At 46.0% G+C, this 20,700-nt stretch overlaps 1 pseudogene; it reads left to right on the top strand.

Annotated features, from left to right (window-relative positions):
* Nucleotides 1-375: 375 nt before the first annotated feature.
* LOC124722224 overlaps nt 376-20,700 on the top strand; it is a 46,505-nt pseudogene continuing 26,180 nt past the window's right edge.

The following is a 20,700-nucleotide window of genomic DNA, read 5'->3' as shown; positions in this document are numbered from 1 at the left end:
GTCTGTCTGAAAGGAACCTGATCACACAAACGCCCAAAATGTTGTGCGATGTGGTTGCTTCCTGTGAGGGCACTTGGTTTGGTATAGTCGTGTTGACTAACGATCGTTTCCATCTGCTTGGCTGTACACAAACACCATCTAGGCTTGATCCCGACAAGAATACCGGGGCATTCTGCTGCTTACACTACGCTGCGTCAATCACACAGCCTGCAACACACAGGGACCACACGGCCCGTGGTCAGAGGAACTTTCATTCATTTGCGCTGCCTATCGTGGCAAAGATGCATTTCCGGACACAAGTTTCTAGGACCCTTTCCCGTACATTTCTAGTCAGGAATCCGTCCCTGCAGTTTTTCGGTTTTATTAATGTTCACCATGTATATAAAGGCAGGAGGTGCGTGTGAGGGTGTGGTTTTGGCAATACAACTGATAATTAAGAACTAATGTCTTACAACCATAAATCAAACTGAAAGGGTACACTGGTACACCAATTTATCCTCTTGTGTGGCGGGACTTCAAAAAACATGGAAGGTAAAGTGTTACTTAAGAGAGAAAAATGAACTATAATACTAACCACAATTATTATAACAATATACACTACCGGCCATTAATATTGCTACACCACGAAGATGACGTGCTACAGACGCGTAATTTAACCGACAGGAAGAAGATTCTGTATTATGCAAATGATTAGCTTTTCAGAGCATTCACCAACGTTGGCGACGGTGGCGACACCTACAACGTGCTGACATGAGGAAAGTTTCCAACCGATTTGTCATACACAAACAGCAGTTGACCGGCGTTGCCTGGTGAAACGTTGTTGTGATGCCTCATGTAAGGAGGAGAAATGCGTACCATCACGTTTCCGACTTTGATAAAGGTCGGATTGTAGCCTATCGCGATTGTGGTTTATCGTATCACGACATTGGTGCTCGCGTTGGTCGAGATCCAATGACTGTTAGCAGATTATGGAATCGGTGGGTTCAGGAGGGTAATACGGAACGCCGTGCTGGATCCCAACGGCCTCGTATCACTAGCAGTCGAGATGACAGGCATCTTGTCCGCATGGCTGTAACGGATCGTGCAGCCACGTCCCGATCCCTAAGTCAACAGATGGGGACGTTTGCAAGACAACGACCATCTGCACGAACAGTTCGACGACGTTTGCAGCTGCATGGACTATCAGCTCGGAGACCATGGCTGCGGTTACCCTTGACGCTGCATCACAGACAGGAGCGCCTGCGACGGTGTACTCAACGACGAACCTGGGTGCACGAATGGCAAAACGTCATTTTTTCGGATGAATCCCAGTTCTGTTTACAGCTTCATGATGGTCGCATCCGTGTTTGGCGACATCGCTGTGGACGCACATTGGAAGCGTGTATTCTTCATCGCCATACTGGCGTATCATCCGGCGTGATGGTAGGGGGTGCCATTGGTTACACGTCTCGGACACCTCTTGTTCGCATTGACGGCACTTTGAACAGTGGACGTTACATTTCTGATGTATTACCACCCTTGGCTCTACCCTTCATTCGATCCCTGCGAAACCCTACATTTCAGCAGGATAATGCACGACCGCATGTTGCAGGTCCTGTACGGGCCTTTCTGGATACAGAATATATACGACTGCTGCCCTGGCCAGCACATTCTCCAGATCTCTCACCAATCGAAAACGTCTGGTCAATGGTGGCCGAGCAACTGGCCCGTCACAATACGCCAGTCACTACTCTTGATGAACTGTGGTATCGTGTTGAAGCTGCATGGGCAGCTGTACCTGTACACGGCATCCAACCTCTGTTTCACTCAATGCCCAGGCGTATCAAGGCCGTTATTACGGCCAGAGGTGGTTGTTCTGGGTACTGATATCTCAGGATCTATGCACCCAAATTGCGTGAAAATGTAATCATATGTCAGTTCTAGTATAATATATTTGTCTAATGAATACCCGTTTATCATCTGCATTACTTCTTGGTGTAGCAATTTTAATGGCCAGTAGTGTACAAAATGTGTGGTATAATTGTAACAATTATAGATAATATCAAACAAAATACACTGAGGTGGGAAAAGTCATCGGATATCTGCTAATGTGTTCTCAGGTCTCTTCTTGCCTTGCGTAGTGATGCATCTAATTCTGGAACCGCGCGACCGCTACGGTCGCAAGTTCGAATCCTGTCTCGGGCATGGATGTGTGTGATGTCCTTAGGTTAGTTAGGTTTAAGTAGTTCTACGTTCTAGGGGACTGATGGCCTCAGCTGTTAAGTCCCATAGTGTTCAGAGCCATTTGATTTTGAATCCTGCCTCTATAGCCGCCCAAACTGCGAAAGTTTTGCCGGTGCACGAACTGGCCTTTCAATTATGTGCCATAAATGTTAGATGCGATTAATGTCGAGAGATCTGAGAGGCTAGATGACTCGCTCGAAATGTCCAGAGTGTTCTTAAAACCAATTGCGAACAACTCCGGCCCAGTGGCATGCCGCATTGTCATCCACGAAAATTCCATCGTTGTTTGAGAACATGAAGTCCGTGAATGGCTGCAAAGGGTTTCCAAGTACCCGAACGTAATCATTTCCAGTCAATGATCGCTTAAGATGGGCCATAGGACCCAGTCCATTTCATGTAAACACAGCCCACGCCATTATGGAGCCACCACCAGCTTCCACAGTGTCGTGTTGGCAATTTGGGTCCATGACTTCGTGGTGTCTGCGTTACACTAGAATCCTACAATCAGCTCTTTCCTACTGAAATCGGAACTCTTCTGACCAGACCACAGATCTCCAGGCGTCTAGGACCCAAACGATGTGGTCACGATCCCAGAAGAGGGGCTGCAGAGGATGTCCTGCCGTTAGCAAAGGCACTCACGTCGATCGTTTACTACCATAGCCCATTAACGCCGTATTTCTCCGTACTCCCCAACGGATACGTTCTTCGTATGTCCCACACTGTTTTCTGCGGCTGTTTCACGCAGTGTTCTTGTCTGTTAGCACTAACAACTCTACGCAAACGCCGCTGCTGGCCGTCGGCCATTGCGTTGTCCGTCGTGAGAGGTTATGCCTGAAAGTTGGTATTCTCGACACATTCTTGACATTGTGGATCTCGGAATATTTCCACACGATTTCCGAAATGGAATGTCCCATGCTTGCACTTCTGTGACGTTGGACGGTTCTCTTCAGTCATCGTTGGTCCCGTTCTTGAACGATCTTTTCTCGGCTGCAGCGATGTCGGAAATTTAATGTTTTACCGGATTCCTGATATTCACGGTTGTTGTTGTTGTGGTCTTCAGTCCTGAGACTGGTTTGACGCAGCTCTCCACGCTACTCTATCCTGTGCAAGCTTCTTCATCTCCCAGTACCTACTGCAACCTACATCCTTCTGAATCTGCTTAGTGTATTCATCTCTTGGTCTCCCTCTACGATTTTTACCCTCCACGCTGCCCTCTAATACTAAATTAGTGATCCCTTGATGCCTCATAACATGTCCAACCAACCGATCCCTTCTTCTAGTCAAGTTGTGCCACAAACTTCTCTTCTCCCCAATCCTATTCAATACCTCCTCATTACTTACGTGATCTACCCACCTTATCTTCAGCATTCTTCTGTAGCACCACATTTCGAAAGCTTCTATTCTCTTCTTGTCCAAACTATTTATCGTCCATGTTTCACTTCCATACAAGGCTACACTCCATACATATACTTTCAGAAACGACTTCCTGGCACTCAAATCCATACCCGACGTTAACAAATTTCTCTTCTTCAGAAACGCATTCCTTGCCATTGCCAGTCTACATTTTCTATCCCCTCTACTTTGACCATCACCAGTTATTTTGCTCCCCAGATAGCAAAACTCCTTTACTACTTTAAGTGTCTCATTTCCTAATCTAATTCCCTCAGCATCACCCAACTTAATTCGACTACATTCCATTATCCTCGTTTTGCTTTTGTTGATGTTCATCTTATATCCTCCTTTCAAGACACTGTCCATTCTGTTCATCTGCTCTTCCAAGTCCTTTGCTGTCTCTGACAGAATTACAATGTCATCGGCGAACCTTAGTTCTTATTTCTTCTCCATGGATTTTAATACCTACTCCGAATTTTTCTTTTGTTTCCTTTACTGCTTGCTCAATATACAGATTGAATAACATCGGGGAGAGGCTACAACCCTGTCTCACTCCCTTCTCAACCACTGCTTCCCTTTCATACCCCTCGACTCTTATAACTGGCATCTGGTTTCTGTACATATTTGTAAATAGGCTTTCGCTCTCTGTATTTTACTCCTGCCACCTTCAGAATTTGAAAGAGAGTATTCCAGTAAACATTGTCAAAAGCTTTCTCTAGGTCTACAAATGCTAAAAACGTAGGTTTGCCTTTTCTTAATCTAGCTTCTAAAATAAGTAGGAGGGTCAGTATTGCCTCACGTGTCCCCATATTTCTACGGAATCCAAACTGATCTTCCCCAAGGTCGGCTTCTACCAGTTTTTCCATTTGTCTGTAAAGAATTCGCGTTAGCATTTTGCAGCCGTGACTTATTAAACTGATAGTTCGGTAATTTTCACATCTGTCAACGTCTGCTTTCTTTGGGATTGGAATTATTATATTCTTCTTGATGTCTGAGGGTATTTCGCCTGTCTCATACATTTTGCTCACCAGATGCTAGAGTTTTGTCAGGACTGGCTCTCCCTAGGCTGTCAGTAGTTCTAATGGAATGTTTCTACCCCGGGGCCTTGTTTCGACTCAGGTCTTTCAGTGCTCTGTCAAACTCTTCACGCAGTATCATATCTCCCATTTCATCTTCATCTACATCCTCTTCCATTTCCATAATATTGTCCTCAAGTACATCGCCCTTGTATAGACCCTCTATATACTCTTTCCACCTTTCTGCTTTCCCTTCTTTGCTTAGAACTGGGTTTCCATCTGAGCTCTTTATATTCATACAAGTCGTTCTCTTTCCTCCAAAGGTCTCTTTAATTTTCCTGTAGGCAGTATCTGTCTTACCTCTAGTGAGATAAGCCTCTATATCTTTACATTTGTCCTCTAGCCATGCCTGCTTAGCCATTTTGCACTTCCTGTCGATCTCATTTTTGAGATGTTTGTATTCCTTTTTGCCTGCTTCATTTACTGCATTTTTTTCTCGTTTCGTCAATTAAATTCAATATTTCTTCTGTCACTCAAGGATTTCTATTAGCCCTCGTCTTTTTACCTACTTGATCCTCTGCTGCCTTCACTACTTCATCCCTCAAAGCTACCCATTCTTCTTCTACTGTATTTCTTTCCCCCATTCTTGTCAATTGTTCCCTTATGCTCTCCCTGAAGCTCCGTACAACCTCTGGTTTAGTCAGTTTATCCAGGTCCCATCTCCTTAAATTCCCACCTTTTTGCAGTTTCTTCAGTTTTAATCTACAGTTCATAACCAATAGATTGTGGTCAGTCCACATCTGCCCCTGGAAATGTCTTACAATTTAAAACCTGGTTCCTAAATCTCTATCTTACCATTATATAATCACCATTATATATTCACGGTACACTCGTGAAATGTTCGTACGGGAAAATCTCCACATCATCGCTTCCTCAGAGATGCTGTGTCCCATCGTTCGTGTGCCGACTATGACACCACCTTGAAACGCATTTAAGTGTTGATAACCTGCCATTGTAGCAGCAATAACCGATCTAACAACTGCGCCAGACACATGTTATCTTATGTAGACGTTGCCGACCTCAGCACCGTAATCTGCCTGTTTACATATCTCTGTATTTGAACACGCATGCCTGTATCAGTTTCTTTGGCGCTTCAGTGAATATAAATCTCTGTACAGCTTTTGTCTTCTTCTGTGCAAACAAACACTCTGTGTCGTAAATGTGTTCAATAAAGAGGGTGTCCATCACAAACATGCAACTTAACTCGCTCAGTTTGAATCTTGCATGCTAGTTGGCATGTTCTTCAAGATAAACGCCTTTGTGTGAAGTTATATTTTGTGCATGATTATATGGGGCCACAGGACTTTGTCTTGGCATGTATTTTACCTTGAAAAACGGAATGCTCTCTATTGTAAAATGACACTTATGTTTGTGCATTAATCATTTACGCTTGACTTCGCGTGTTTTTATTTCATTTTAGCATTGAAGATGATCACTCTGTCATTGAAATCGATATGCAGTAATAATAAAAAACTGTTTTGTAATTTATACAGCAAATGCTGAAGTTTGTCTCGTTTGCAGTAAAAGATAAACACGTACACACGTGGTTTCCGTTTTCAATTACGGAGTGGAATACAGTGTCTCCCGACATGTTAGGCCAATAGATGTTCAATGTGGTGGCCATCATTTGCTGCACACAATTGCAATCTCTGGCGTAATGAATGTCGTACTCGCCGCAGTACATCTGGTGCAATGTCGCCGCAGGCTGCCACAATACGTTGTTTCATATCCTCTGGGGTTGTAGGCACATCACGGTACACATTCTCCTTTAACGTACCCCACAGAAAGAAGTCCAGAGGTGTAAGATCAGGAGAACGGGCTGGCCAATTTATGCGTCCTCCACGTCCTATGAAACGCCCGTCGAACATCCTGTCAAGGGTCAGCCTAGTGTTAATTGCGGAATGTGCAGGTGCACCATCATGCTGATACCACATACTTCTGTACCTAAGGTCCATCACCGTTCCCTTTGGATCCCTACGTAATTCGGTGCTCTCCGATACACACGATCGAACAGCGGAGGAGTGGTACTCAAGCGCCAACTTTAGGTTACAATATCTCCGGATGTAATTAAGATTTTATAATGCAACAAACGGCACCGATTACGTATTTGTTTATATGTTCAGATGTGCTAACAAAACTAACGGGGTTTATGAAATATATCCAGCGATAACGTTAGGTGACTCATCCTGTATATGTAATACATAAAGAGAAAACGTTGTTAGCAAAAATCTCGAAAAGCTCTTGACCAATTTATCTGAAATTTTTACATGCTCCTCTAAAAAATAATCGGTAGACATGGGCTGCATATTTGTTAAATATATGTAATATATGAACATATATATATAACACGGAAGAAGTAAACGTTGGTTAGCAAAAATCTCGAAAAGTTCTTGACCAATTTAATTCAAATGATTACATGATACTCTAATAAACGTTTGCATGGACATGGGCTATATATTTTTTAATATGTGTGGTATACAAATGTATATGTAGTACCTAAAGGAGAACGTTGTTAGCAGAAAACTCAAAAAGCTCTTGACAGTTTTACTTAAAACTGTTACACAGTACTCTACTAGCATTCAGACGAAAATAGGCTATATATTTTTTAATCACCAATGCATAAACTTTCCGTTACAAGCAACTGTGAGAAAGAAAATGCTACGCTGTGAAAATATGCTGTTTCGTTTTCTCGAGAGAGAGCTTTCCACTGTCAGATAGCTTACTACTTCATCTACATCGATACTCCGCAAGCCACCGTACAGTGCGTGGCGGAAGGTCCCCTTACCATTATTAGTCATTTCCTTTCCTGTTCCACTTCCAAATAGAGCGAGGGAAAAACGACTCTCTATATGCCTCCGTATGAGCCCTAATTTCATGTACCTTATCTTCATGGTCCTTACTTGCAATGTATGTTGCGCTCCGTCTTCAGGCCACAAGTAGTCCATCGGGACAATCCGACCGCGGTGTCATCCTCAGCTGAGGATGCGGATAGGAGGGGCGAGTAGTCAGCACACCGCTACTATTCGGTCGAGTAGCTCCTCAATTGGCATCACGAGGCTGAGTGCACCCCGAAAAATGGCAACAGCGCATGGCGCCCCGGATGGTCACCCATCCAAGGGCCGGCCACACCCGACAGCACTTAACTTCCGTGATCTGACGGGAACCGGTGTTTCCACTGCGGCAAGGCCGTTGCCTGCAATGTATGTTGGCGGCAATAGAATCGTTTATCAGTCAGCTTCAGATGCCGCTTCTCCAAATTTTCTCGATTCTGTTTCTCGGCCGGCCGGTGTGGCCGTGCGGTTCTAGGTGTTACAGTCTGGAACCGCGCGACCGCTGCGGTCGCAGGTTCGAATCCTGCCTCGGGCGTGGATGTGTGTGTTGTCCTTAGGTTAGTTAGGTTTAAGTAGTTCTAAGTTCCAGGGGACTGATGACCTCAGCAGTTAAGTCCCATAGTGCTCAGAGCCATTTGTACCATTTTGAACTGTTTCTCGAAAATAACGTTGCCTTCCCTCCAGGGATACCAATTCGTGTTCCCAAAGCATCTCCGTAACACTTACGTGTTCGTTGAACCTACCGGTAACAAATCTATCAGCCTTACTCTGAATTGCTTCGATGTTTTCCTTCAGTACGACCTGGTACGGATCCAAAACACTCGAGCAGTACTCAAGAATAGGTCGCACCAGCATCCTATATGCGGTGAACCACTCTTTCTCAAAATTCTCTCAATAAACCGAAGTCGATCATTCGCCTTCCCTACCACAGTTCTCATATCCTTGTTTCGTTTCATGTCGCTTTGCAACGTTATACCCAGATATGTAAACGAACGTATTGCGTCAAGCAGGACGCTAGTAATACTGTATACTAACATTACAGGTTTGTTTTTCCTACTCATCCGCATTAACCAAAATTTTTCCACTTTTAGAGCTAGCTGCCATTCGTCACACCAACTGGAAATTTTTTCTAAGTCGTCTTGTTTCTTCCACTTCACTCCACTTTTAAACCTTACCGTACACCCCAGCATCGTCAGCAAACAACCACAGATTGCTGCTCATTCTGTCCGCTAAATCGTATATGTACGAAGGTTGTCCAGAAAGTAAGCTCTAATTGGTCGCGAAATGGAAACCACAATGAAAACCAGAAACGTTTTATTTGCAACAGTTAGATACACATTCCACCTACTTCTCTCCACAGTCGCCGCTCCAACTTAGAGTTCTGTAGTAGTGTTGTATCAACTTTCCAATATCCTCGCCATAGAAAGCAGCCGCTTGTGCTTTCGGCCAGTTATCTGCACTGGTCTGCAGCTCGTTGTCTGTGGACAAAATTTTGTCTTCATAGCCAGCGGTTTTTGTGAGCAGAGATGAGACTCAGGGGAAGCCAATTACAGACTGTATTGTGGGTGATCAAACTCTTCTCATCGGAAACGCTGCAGGAGCGTCTTCATTGCCCCTGCAGTGTGCGACAGAGAATTGGCATGAAGAAGGAACTGCTCGACAGTTGTGTTATGTGGGCTGCATGACACAGGCGAAATCTCTAACCAGGCCCTCATACTTGGCGGGAGACGCTATTCCCTATGCTCACAGTTCACGCAAAACTGAAAAGAGCGACGCGACAGGATCGACGGGCATACTTGAGACACTGCCCTACACATCTCTGCAAAGCTTTACCGGATTTTCCCAGTGGTTTCCATTTCACGACCGATCACAACTTACTTTCTGGACATCCCTCGTATATGGAGAACAGCAGCGCTCCTGTCACACTTCTTTCGGGCACTCCTGACGATACCCTTGTCTCTGATGAACACTCGCCGTCGGGGACTACATAGTCAGTTCTATTACTTAAGAAATCGTCGAGTCACTCACATATCTGTGAACTTATTCCACATGCTCGTATCTTCGTTACCAGCCTGCAATGACGCACCGTGTCAAACGCTTTCCGGAAATCTAGAAATATGGAATCTCCCTGTTGCCCTTCATCCATAGCTCGCAATATACCATGTGAGAAAAGGATAAGCTGAGTTTCACAAGAGCGATGCTTTTTAAAACCATGCTGATTCGTGGACATAAGCTTCTCAGTCCCAAGAATGTTTAATATATTCAAACTGAGAATATGTTCAAGAATTCTGTAGCAAACCGAAGTTAGGGAAATTGATCTGTAATTTTGCGGGTCAGTTCTTTTACCCTAATTATGTACTAGAGTCACCTGCGTGTTTTTCCAGTCACTTGGGACTTCGTGCTGGGCGAGAGATTCGCGATAAATGCAGGCTAGGTTAGGGGCCAATTCCGTAGAGTGCTCTTTGTACACTCATAATAAAAAGTTTTGCACCACCTCGTTTCCGAGAGTTCCGGAACCTGTACAGACAACTGGAACAGAGTAAAGATAAACATCATTTCCGCCCTTTTTATTGCTCATGAAAACCACACATTACATGTTGTACCACCATACAGCGAGACTTTCAGAGGTGGTGGTCCAGGTTGTTGTACACACCGGTACCTCTAATACTCAGTAGCACATCCTCTTGCGTTGATGCATGCCTGTATTCGTCGTGGCATATTATCAAAAAGTTCATCAAGGTACTGTTGGCCCAGATTGTCCCACTCCTCAACGGCGATTCGGCGTAGATCCCTCAGAGTGGTTGGTGGGTCACATCGTCCATAACAGCCATTTTCAATCTAATTTCAGGCATGTTCGAAAGGGTTCATGTCTTGAGAACGTACTGGCCACTCCAGGCGAGTGATGTCGTTATCCTGAAGGAAGTCATTCACAAAATGTGCACGATGGGGGCGCGAATTGTCGTCCATGAAGACGAATGCCTCGCCAATATGCTGCCGATATGGTTGCACTGTCGGTCGGAGGATGGCATACACGTATCGTACAGCCGTTACTACGCCTTCCATGACCACCAGCGGTGTTCGTCGGGCCCACATAATGCCACCGCAAAACAGCAGGAAACCTCCACCTTGCTGCACTCTCTGGACAGTGTGTCTAAGGCGTTCATCCTGACCGGGCTGCCTCCAAACACGTCTCCGACGACTGTCTGGTTGAAGGCATATGCGACATCCATCGGTGAAGAGAACGTGATGCCAATCCTGAGCGGCCCATTCGACATGTTGTTGGGCCCATCTGTACCGAGTTGCATGATGTCGTGGCTGCAAAGATGGACTTCGCCATGGACGTCGGGAGTGAAGTTACGCGTCATGCAGCCTACTGCGCACAGTTTGAGTCGTAACACGACGTCTGGTGTAGAGATGGGTAGTTCGCGAACGAACGGGTGCAAAGGAACGGTTCACCAAGATAAACGAAAGGACTGAGGAACGAATTTCAAGGAACGATCAGTTCATAGTTCACTTCGGTCGCGGCGATCTACTTATAGTTCCCGGGAACGAGGAACGATCGGTTCTTAGTTCACTAGTTCACTTCGGTCGCGGTAGTCACTTCGGCAATTCTCGTTCCAGCCCCGGTCGCGTGCTTGTCTCAGTCTCGGTCTCCCTCGGCCGCACTCGTCGTTCTTCGCATGACCACCTGTCTCAGTTCCACTGCCGACTGCTCCTAGTTAGTTCAGTATCCAGTTCGTTTCGTTCACTGCGCTCGCCCATTTTACATGTGTTCCAAACTGTTCTTCCACTTGGGTCTGGCTATTCAGCGTCCATGATCGGTAATCAAAAAGTATTTTATGGTTACGTAAATTACATAAAAATCACGTTGTATGTAATAGGTAAGTCTTTTTAGGTAAAAAAAGGGCATATTAGCTCACTTCATTATATCGATGAACAGTAGAAGACATAACAAGGCAGGTTTTTTTGTTATATATATATTTTTCGGTTTCATCGACTTGATTTAGCAACTAACTTTCAATAATTTGCTTAATTTTTAGTGTAAAAAAATTCATATAAAACGGTTTTCGTGTATCTTTCATACACAAAACATTACATTTAGGAAGGCTCTAATTATTTGTATGTTTGGTTGTTTCTAATTTGCATTACCTGATAGTTTAGTTTCTTTGAAAAAAAATGTGGGTTGTGGGTCATTTTGGCTCAGTAGCAAAAGTGGTGCTTCTCCATTTGAAAAGACATAGATTGCCATAAAATCGTATTTACTTATTATTTCAAAAACATTTGTTCAGAAGGAGCTTTCAAACCAAAAATTTTATTACTGCGAACTTTATTATTATTATTATTGCTGCATCAACTTTAATTATGCAACATAAAAACCTAATTTTTACTAAGCGTGTGACGCAAGTATGATGAGAAAACCACATTTTATTTTATGCTTCCATAAAGTCTACTTCGCCTACGAACTCAGATACAACGTGAAGTATATATAGGGTGTAAACGATTATTGTTTATAACGTAGCATAGCTATGTAGTGGAAGTCGAAACGAAGAATTTTATAGAAGGCACTTGTGGTCTATTAAGTTGGGAAACAGCCACCAACAGGTTTACAAGACTACATGTGCTATAGACCATGCGCGTCGCGTGAGATTTTCATGTTCTCTTCTCCAGCTCTCTGCACATCGTCATCGATTGTTTCGCCATTGTTGCTTGCATTAGCTTGTTATTTCTTCACTGCCTAATTATTACATGTTTGTCTGTTTGTTATGTCTGTTCGTAACGGGCAACACATCGTCCGTAATTGGCGAGCAGTCTGTACTCGGGGCCGGTTTTCCGTGCGCCACCCTATATTATTTCTCTGCGATCAGCCACACAACGCTACAGTTGGCTAAACGAGAGGTTCTGCAGAATCATAGAAATTACTTCTAAAAGTGTGTAAGAATTCTGTAATGAATAAAAACTCTATACTCCAGGGGGGAGGCAAGTGCCCCCCCTTGGTGCCCTCCATCCCTCAGTCACCTACACTACTAGTTTTCAGTTTTTCACAAGAACAATATACCAAGCACAAATGAACGGTGAAGGAGTAAAAATGTACGGTTCCCAAAAAAGAACTATCAGCAGTGAACTAGTTCCCAAGGATGAACGAGTCTGCCCATCTCTAGTCCGGTGGCTGCACGAAAAGCATTATTCAACATGGTGGTGTTACTGTCAGGGTTCCTCCGAGCCATAATCCGTAGGTAGCGGTCATCAACTGCAGTAGTAGCCCTTGGGCGGCCCTAGCTAGGCATGTCATCGACAGTTCCTGTCTCTCTTTATCTCCTCAATGTCCGAACAACATCGCTCTGGTTCACTCCGAGGCACCTGGACACTTCCCTTTTTGAGAGCCCTTCGTGGCACAAAGTAACAATGCGGACACGATCGAACCGCGGTATTGATCTTCTAGGCATGATTGAACTATAGACTACACGAGCCGTGTACCTCCTTCCTGGTGGAATGACTGGAACTGATCGCCTGTCGGACCCCCTCCGTCTAATAGGCGCTGCTCATGCATGGTTGTTTACATCTTTGGGCGGGTTTAGTGAAATCTCTGAACACTCAATGGGACTGTGTGTGTGATGCAATATTCACAGTCAACGCCTATCTTCAGGAGTTCTGGGAACCAGAGTGATGCAAAACATTTTTTGATGTGTGTAAAATCGAATTGGGGTTCCATCCGGACTCGGCGATTTATTTGCTTTCAAATCTTTCAGTTGTTTCTCTACGTCTGGGGTGCTTATTACAATGTCGTCCATATGGGAGTCCGCCCGATGTTCAAATGACGGCATGTTTGTGCGACTCTCCGGTGAGAACGATTACTTCAACTTCAAATTTCAAACTTCGGCTTTCGTTCTGCTATCTTCAAATGCCACACCAGACTGGTCTACAAGAGAACAAATGGAAGCCTTAGACCCACAGTAATGACCAGAAAGAGAAAGTTCGAAAATTAGAGCCAATATAGAGGTTTTCCGACAGTCATCCTTCCCACCTGCCCTTCGCGAATGAAACATGGTAGAAGGGCTCAGTTTGTGGTAGCAGAAATGCTCTCCGCCAAACAGCATTACGTAGTTTTCGGAATGTGATGTAGATGTGTTCAGTTACATTGTACTAACGGTTTCGTGTAGCAGTGTTTCAGAACCCGATAACCACAGAGGTGTCCGCCCACATATAGTGGCGAGATCTATTGAACATCAAATCGCTGTACTTCAGAAACATTGAAAGAATGCGACCTCTCCAGGTCGCCGACATTGCAACCGACTATGGTAATCCTGAGTAGTGCTGCATCACTATTCAACGCTGAAAACTATGCAACGCCATTCATCGGCGGTCCATCTTCCCGGCACGGCACCACTCCAAACGCAGTCTTTGTCTTGTAGTGTTAACGGCAGCGTACTCATCGGACAGTAATTCCCTAGCCCGGCTGCTGTTTGTCTCCGATATGAATGGTGTGAGATGACAGAATGGTGCAGGGAGTCCACTTATTGTTGTCGGATGGCAGGGGCAGATGTAAAGAGGTTACGATGTGCTTGATGCGCAATACACTTGTGATGGTCAGACGTGGTCGACTGGAAACTTTATTGTCCTAACGTTTCCATGAAGCGCAACATCGCACCACAATCACGTCCGAATGTCACACGAATCCGGATATTGCACGATTCGATCATCTGGTCAAATGGAAGCCCCCAATGAGGCCCCTTTCAAACTCTGTCAGTGCTGATAACGCTGTCTCATACGAGTGCACGACATCTACGTCTCCTTCTGAGTGATCGTTCAACCTACACTCCTGGAAATGGAAAAAAGAACACATCGACACCGGTGTGTCAGACCCACCATACTTGCTCCGGACACTGCGAGAGGGCTGTACAAGCAATGATCACACGCACGGCACAGCGGACACACCAGGAACCGCGGTGTTGGCCGTCGAATGGCGCTAGCTGCGCAGCATTTGTGCACCGCCGCCGTCAGTGTCAGCCAGTTTGCCGTGGCATACGGAGCTCCATCGCAGTCTTTAACACTGGTAGCATGCCGCGACAGCGTGGACGTGAACCGTATGTGCAGTTGACGGACTTTGAGCGAGGGCGTATAGTGGGCATGCGGGAGGCCGGGTGGACGTACCGCCGAATTGCTCAACACGTGGGGCGTGAGGTCTCCACAGTACATCGATGTTGTCGCCAGTGGTCGGCGGAAGGTGCACGTGCCCGTCGACCTGGGACCGGACCGCAGCGACGCACGGATGCACGCCAAGACCGTAGGATCCTACGCAGTGCCGTAGGGGACCGCACCGCCACTTCCCAGCAAATTAGGGACACTGTTGCTCCTGGGGTATCGGCCAGGACCATTCGCAACCGTCTCCATGAAGCTGGGCTACGGTCCCGCACACCGTTAGGCCGTCTTCCGCTCACGCCCCAACATCGTGCAGCCCGCCTCCAGTGGTGTCGCGACAGGCGTGAATGGAGGGACGAATGGAGACGTGTCGTCTTCAGCGATGAGAGTCGCTTCTGCCTTGGTGCCAATGATGGTCGTATGCGTGTTTGGCGCCGTGCAGGTGAACGCCACAATCAGGACTGCATACGACCGAGGCACACAGGGCCAACACCCGGCATCATGGTGTGGGGAGCGATCTCCTACACTGGCCGTACACCACTGGTGATCGTCGAGGGGACACTGAATAGTGCACGGTACATCCAAACCGTCATCGAACCCATCGTTCTACCATTCCTAGACCGGCAAGGGAACTTGCTGTTCCAACAGGACAATGCACGTCCGCATGTATCCCGTGCCACCCAACGTGCTCTAGAAGGTGTAAGTCAACTACCCTGGCCAGCAAGATCTCCAGATCTGTCCCCCATTGAGCATGTTTGGGACTGGATGAAGCGTCGTCTCACGCGGTCTGCACGTCCAGCACGAACGCTGGTCCAACTGAGGCGCCAGGTGGAAATGGCATGGCAAGCCGTTCCACAGGACTACATCCAGCATCTCTACGATCGTCTCCATGGGAGAATAGCAGCCTGCATTGCTGCGAAAGGTGGATATACACTGTACTAGTGCCGACATTGTGCATGCTCTGTTGCCTGTGTCTATGTGCCTGTGGTTCTGTCAGTGTGATCATGTGATGTATCTGACCCCAGGAATGTGTCAATAAAGTTTCCCCTTCCTGGGACAATGAATTCACGGTGTTCTTATTTCAATTTCCAGGAGTGTATATACTCTACCATAGCCAGTAATAACACTGAGCACGAACAATACTAAACACGCGGTACCCATACTATATATCATAGTGAACTGCAGCTATAATGATTTACATACCCAATCATTGTGAACGTAGTTACATTGACATCCGATCGTGTCTTGTGGTTGCTTCACTTTTTTGTCAGGTCGTGTATTTCACACTTATTTCTGAGAAATCGTCTGGGAGAAAAAAGGTTCCTATAGGGGATAGGCAAAATAATGTGAACGTCTGTTCTTACATCTACATCTACATCTACATGACTACACTGCAATTCACATTTAAGTGCTTGGCAGAGGGTTCATCGAACTACAATCATACTATCTCTCTACCATTCCACTTCCGAAGAGCGCGCGGGAAAAACGAACACCTAAATCTTTCTGTTCGAGCTCTGATTTCTCTTATTTTATTTTGATGATCATTCCTACCTATGTAGGCTCGGCTCAACAAAATATTTTCGCATTCGGAGAAGAAAGTTGGTGACTGAAATTTCGTAAATAGATCTCGCCGCGACGAAAAACGTCTTTGCTTTAATGTCTTCCATCCCAACTCGCGTATCATATCTGCCACACTCTCTCCCCTATTACGTGATAATACAAAACGAGCTGCCCTTTTTTGCACCCTTTCGATGTCCTCCGTCAATCCCACCTGGTAAGGATCCTACACCGCGCAACAATATTCTAACAGAGGACGAACGAGTGTAGTGTAAGCTGTCTCTTTAGTGGACTTGTTGCATCTTCTAAGTGTCCTGCCAATGAAACGCAACCTTTGGCTCGCCTTCCCCACATTATTACCTATGTGGTCTTTCCAACTGACGTTGTTCGTGATTTTGACACCCAGGTACTTAGTTGAATTGACAGCCTTGAGAATTGTACTATTTATCGAGTAATCGAATTCCAACGGATTTCTTTTGGAACTCATGTGGATCACCTCACACTTTTAGTTATTTAGGGTCAAGTGCCACCTGCCACACCATACAGCAATCTCTTCTAAATCGCTTTGCAACTGATACTGGGGAATGGTTACTCGGGAATGATTTGTTAAAAAGGGTCTGGATCCTGGTATTCTGCCGGTCCCATCATTACTGTTAAAGGCCGTGTTGCTGTTCGTTTATTTCTGATCTGGTAAGTGATATTAGTAGTAACTTCAGACTTTTTACGGATGATGCAGTTATCTATTACGAAGTACAAGCTGCACAAATATCCAGCCAGTTGTTGATAAGATTGCAAAGTGGTGCAAAGACTGCTTTAAATGTACAAATCTGTAAAATTCTGCCCTTAACAACACTCACAGTGAGTCGCAACTGGAATCAGTCATTTCATAAAAATATCCAGGTGTAACATTTTGTAGGGATTTGAAATGGAATGATCACATGGGATCAGTCGTAAGTAAAGCAGTTGGAAGGTTTCGGCTGATTGGCGGGAGACCAGGATAATGCAGTTAGTCTACAAAAGAGACTGCATGCAAAATCTTTGTGGCTCCCTTCTTCGAATACTTAGTTTTAGTGACTGTATGCTAGTGACTTATTCACACTGCTGAAATCTAGTCGGCAGGGAAGCGATGAGAGACGGCCTAAGTTTTGTCCACTTGCTTCTGAGATGCACCCGTCGCGTGTATCTGGAAGGAACACTGCCCAAGGGTTATTAAGGGAAGCTGGGGGAAAGCTAAATTGAGACGGGAAGCTCGAAAATGGAAGGCAAGGCCGGCACGATATGAGTTCAGGGCGCCACTACTTCCCCATATTTGGCGGCCCTTCTGTCGTCTCGGCTATCACAAGAGAGCTCGCAGGGAAGGCTGCAGCATGCTTCCTTATTGGTCAGCGCCTTGGGACTGAGAATTCTCCGTACTATTTCCCGTATATTACGTACATTCCATAAATGCTCTACCTTGATATATCATTTCTACCAATTTACACTCGTGGTCTAATCCTGTCTAGCTGTTTTTCTGTGCGTCATCTAATCTTACATCTGAAGTTAATTTTTTTTTCACTTCTACGTAAAGACAGTTCATTGATTCACATATCACGTACCTCAGCAAAAGCATTGTATATCACAACCATACATGGAGGGTAGGAGAGGTACTGGCAGAAGTAATTCTGTGAGAGAAACCTTCGAATCGTGCCCGGATAGTTCAGTCGGTAGAGCATTTACCTGCGAAAGACAAAGATTCCGAGTTCGCTACCGGTCTGGCACACAATTTAAATCTGCCAGGAAGTTTCAAATCAACGCACACGTCGCTGAGAGGTGAAGATTCATTCTGGAAATATACTGAAGCACCAAAGAAACTGGTATAGACATGCCTATTCAAATACAGAGATATGTAAAAAGGCAGAATACGGCGCTGCGGTCGTCAACATCTCTATAAGACAACAAGTGTCTGGTACAGTTTTTAGATTGGTTACTGCTGCTACAATGGCAAGTTATCAAGATTGAGAGAGTTTGAACGGGGTGTTATAGTCGGCACACCAGCGATGGGACACAGTATCTCCGAGGCAGCGATGAAGTGGGGATTTTCCCGTATGAACATTTCACGAGTGTACCGTGAATGCCAGGAATCCGATAAAACATCAAATCACCGACATCGCTATGGCCGAAAAAAGATCCTACAAGAACGGTACCAACGACGACTGAAGAGAATCGTTCAACGTGCCAGAAGTGCAATCCATCCGCAAACTGCTGCAGATTTCAGTGATGGACCATCAACAATGTCAGCGTGCGAACCATTCAACGAAACACATCGATATGGGCTTTCGGAGCCGAAGGCCCACCCTTGATTACTGCACGACACAAAGCTTTACGCCTTGCCTGGGTCCGTCAACACCGACATTGGACTGTTGATAACTGGAAACATGTTGCCTGGTCGGACGAGACTTATTTCAAATCTTATCGAGCGGATGGACGTGTACGGGTATGGAGACAACCTCATGTCAGCAGAGGACTGTTGAAGGTGGTGGAGGCTCTGTAATGGTATCGGGCGTGTGCTGTTCGAGTGATATGGGACCCCTGATACGTCTAGATACGTTTCTGACAGGTGACATGAAAGTAAGCATCCTGTCTGATCACCTGCATCTATTCATGTCCATTGTGCATTCCGAACGACATGGGCAATCCCAGCAGGATAATGTGACAACCCACAGGCCCAGATTTGCTTACAGAGTGGCTCCAGGAGCACTCTTGCGCTGGCCACCAATCCCCCCAGACATAGACACTATTGAGCATATCTGGGATGACTGGCAACGTGCTGTTCAGAAGAGATTTCCACGCCCTCGTATTCTTGCTGATTTATGGACAGCCCTGCAGGATTCATGGCGTCAGTTTCCTCCAGCACTACTTCAGTCATTAGTCGTGTCCATGCCACGTCGTGTTGCTGCACTTCTGCGTGCTCGTGGGGGCCCTACACGATGTTAGGGTGGTGTTCCAGTTTCTCTGGCACTTCAGTATAACTCTAGGCTGTAAGCTATGGCCGGCCGCGGTGGTCTCGCGGTTAAGGCGCTCAGTCCGGAACCGCGCGACTGCTACGGTCGCAGGTTCGAATCCTGCCTCCGGCATGGATGTGTGTGATGTCCTTAGGTTAGTTAGGTTTAAGTAGTTCTAAGTTCTAGGGGACTGATGACCACGGATGTTAAGTCCCATAGTGCTCAGAGCCATTTGAACCATTTGTAAGCTATGTCTCCACAACATCCTTTCTTCTAGATCTGGTAGACCTGTAAGGTCAGCAGAAGAACTTCTGTGATGGTTAGGAGGTAGGAGAGGAGATACTGGTGGAAATAAAGCTGAGAATGTGGTGCGTGAGACGTGAAAACTGCCTAACAAAACCATGAAGCAACCAGCAAACATGGTTGGATGCCAGTGCAACTTCGTACACGTACACACCATTGCGTGTATTTAAATAATTAGTCGGCCTCTGTGGCCGAGCGGTTCTATGCGCATCAGTCCGGAACCGCCCGACTGCTACGGTCGCAGGTTCGAATCCTGCCTCGGGCATGGATGTGTGTGATGTCCTTAGGTTAGTTAGGTTTAAGTAGTTCTAAGTCCAGGGGTCTGATGACCTCAGATGTTAAGTCCCATAGTACTTAGAGCCATTTCAATCATTTTTTTTTAATAACTAGAATCGCAATTTTCTGTGTAAGGTGGAATGGCCACCACAGAGATTATTGTTGTTCGTGTGGAATGTTGCTACCAGGCCTGGTAGGTTATATAAGAGGCGTGAACAGTTGCAGATGGTGAATGATCACTGTGAAGGACACGGAGATGCAGCGTATTCGTGTGAAACGGCGTTATGAGCACTTGGCACAGTTTGGGAGTGGACCTCATCGTGGCCAGCTTGTCGAATCGTACAATATCCAGATTTGTGGGGCATTCGGATGCGACAGTGGCCCAGTAATGGAGTGCACGGGAACTTGAAGGCAGGCACACTCGTTGTCAAGGATCCAGTGGACCACATCTGAACACCACATGGGAGGAACATAGCGTTGTGCACTAAGCACATCATCACACCTGCTCATCTACGCCAGACACCCGTAACATTCTGTGTCATCCTTCGCCATAGCTCCGAGAGTATTATCAGCCAGACTAGGGAATACCACCCCATGCGTAGGGCTACCCTAACTCCGCAACATAAACTGCTGCGTTCGTAATGGCACTGCCGGCCGCTGTGGCCGAGCGGTTCTAGGCGCTTCAGTCCGGAACCGCGCTGCTGCTGCGGTCGCATGTTCGAATCCTGCCTCGGTAATGGGTGTGTGTGATGTCCTTAGGTTAGTTAGGTTTAATTAGTTCTAAGTCTAGGGGACTGATGACCTCAGATGTTAAGTCCCATAGTGCTTAGAGCCGTTTGAACCATTTTGTAACGGTGCTGTGGCCGGGAAGCACGGACCTCTGACGAATGGCAAGAAATTGTGTCCAGCGATGACTCGAGGTTC

Source organism: Schistocerca piceifrons, chromosome X (assembly GCF_021461385.2).
Source record: "Schistocerca piceifrons isolate TAMUIC-IGC-003096 chromosome X, iqSchPice1.1, whole genome shotgun sequence".
In the NCBI taxonomy this organism is placed as follows: Eukaryota; Metazoa; Arthropoda; class Insecta; order Orthoptera; family Acrididae; genus Schistocerca; species Schistocerca piceifrons.
The sequence above is the reverse complement of the archived record's forward strand: the minus strand, read 5'-3'. Positions and strand labels throughout refer to the sequence as shown.